We start from the raw sequence: 2,318 nt of genomic DNA, 5'->3' as shown, positions 1-2,318 counted from the left end.
CAAAAATAATCTGAAAATCTTTAAAAAACTAAATTGGTATATATGGTAAGAGTTATTATAGGACCAATTTATAGCTTTTCCAAACAAACAATCTTTTGTTGGACTCTTTTCAGGATATTTTTTTGAAGGGCATGTATCCAAATACAGATTTCAGACGTACACATGCACGCATCCTACACGTTCCTGCACTTTTTCTCATAAGTAAACCAATTGGGAGATTTTTATTCTTATTTTTTAAAAATATAATAAGATATACATTTTTTCAAAAAAATTATTAAATGAGAAAATTATTTACTATTTTTCATAATTTAATTTTATTCTCCAAAAATGTTTTTAAGTATCTTAAATTGATTGTTTTAATAAATATCAAATTATTAAAATTATTTGCATCTAAATCTTCACATAATAATATATTAGTCATACAAAGTATATTATTAAAACGATAGTGACCTACCGATTTTCCTTTACCTTTAATACATCCTATTTTCAAAGAGAGCCACAAAGAAATAATCAACAATCAATTAAGAAGCAACAATTACAACCCTCCTACTACAATATATATCATTATGTCATCTCATTTTCTTTGCATTAAAGATTGAAATTTACTCTTAAACTGAACACACTACTGTACTCCATATATATGATAGCATGATCAACATTGGTCATGCATGCACTTAAGTGGATCTCATGCCACGTGGCGACAGCACACGTCATGCAAGATTCTCCCAATAATTACGTGTCAGGAACGCTTCCTCTCAATTGCATGCTATAACTTCCTCTCTCCCATTTCACACACACAAACACTCTTCCTTTGGAAACCTTTGTGGTTGTCGCTATTTTTTTCCATAGTCATTATTTAGAAGCATCTCTATAGTCTATCCTTTCTTTTTGTTTTTTACTCTCTCTTTCTCGATCGGATGGATCAACAACTAAGGCTTTGCTTTGGGCAAAAAGTAAATAAATAAATAAGAAAAATTAATGCTAAACAAGCTCATTACACATTATAATATATTATTAAACAAAGTCATTACAAAATTTAACAAAAATAACTTTTTGTTCAATTTGAATAATTCTGTATAATTTTTTAATTAAATTTCGAATATTTTTATTTTTTAAAATTTTTGAATATTTTTTTACGTTGAATGTTGATTTCAATATTAATTGTGGGATGTTAGTTCTAAGACTTTCTCAAATAAAAATTATCAATAATAACACTTGAATCAAAAGTGAGGCGAACAAAATATACACGGGATATATATAGTTTAACATATAAAACTTGTTGTTTAGTAAAAATAATACGGTTACTACTAATTACATTTTAAAAATATTTATGGGAGGAAGGAAAAGATATACAAAATAGCATTTTCAAAAAAGTTGTCATATAGTATATTCTCAGAATACACAAAATATTATCTCAACAAAATCATATCATTAGAAACTAAAACATAAACCCAACCCACCCGTTTAACTGATGATATATAACTAATATATAATAAGATATGAACTTTGATGGTGCTTTCTATTTTTCCATTTTAAAGAACTTTTGGTTATGGTGTTTTTGTGAAGGGAAATAGAGCACGTTGTCGTTTATTAACTTTCCTGTGTGTAACTGATTAGTGCTACGTACACCAAAAGAGGGGTTTGGTTGTTTTGTAGTGGATCAGTAAGGCAGCTTTTGGAGTAAGTTCCTTATATTGGTGCTGATAAGCTATCTTGAATATATGGTCTTTATCGGAAAAACGCATTAAAATAAGCATCAATAACATTATTTTGTGATACACAGCAAGGTGCTTCATCAAACTTCTACGCCTCCAACTGCTACTACACACTCACCACCTCCTATCGTCATTTATTAACTATACCCACACGTATCTCACACACAACCTAAAAACTAAGGGTGACTACTTCTACAAAGATACTTTTATTAAAGTATGATACATATTATGAATTAATAGATAATTCAATCAAATATATTTAATTAAATATGTTAAATCATTTTATAATTTACAATATCTATATATATATTCTTTTACCAAAAATAGAAAGACTCGAACTCGCAATCTTTTATTAAGTGAATATGAGAAGATTATGTCATTTGAATTATAACTTATTGACAATTTATAGCATTATTATCTTTACTTAAAAGTATTTTCATGAAATAATTACGCTAAACTAAAACATGCACTATAATTGGATTTAAATTTTTTTTAAAGTATATAACATGCATTATAATGTAATGGCGGTAATATAGTAAGCTGATGGCGCACTAAGGGGAAAGAAATTAAAAAAAAATGCTTATCTTTTAATATTATTTTAAG

The 2,318-nt window shown here is 27.4% G+C and overlaps 1 protein-coding gene and 1 long non-coding RNA gene across 2 annotated transcripts in view; both read right to left on the bottom strand.

Moving 5' to 3' along the window:
* The window catches only part of LOC107628610 (protein NRT1/ PTR FAMILY 7.3), a 7,155-nt gene that overhangs the window by 3,803 nt on the left and 1,034 nt on the right, over window positions 1-2,318 (bottom strand). The gene's annotated exons all lie outside the window — the stretch shown is intronic.
* Window positions 510-2,312, bottom strand: LOC110270479. Its single transcript, XR_002360069.1, has 2 exons — window positions 1,506-2,312; window positions 510-1,468 (listed from the first exon to the last, which is right to left on the bottom strand). It is a non-coding gene; the product is annotated as an uncharacterized LOC110270479 (long non-coding RNA).

This window comes from Arachis ipaensis, chromosome B01 (genome assembly GCF_000816755.2).
Source record: "Arachis ipaensis cultivar K30076 chromosome B01, Araip1.1, whole genome shotgun sequence".
NCBI lineage: Eukaryota > Viridiplantae > Streptophyta > Magnoliopsida > Fabales > Fabaceae > Arachis > Arachis ipaensis.
The sequence above is the reverse complement of the archived record's forward strand: the minus strand, read 5'-3'. Positions and strand labels throughout refer to the sequence as shown.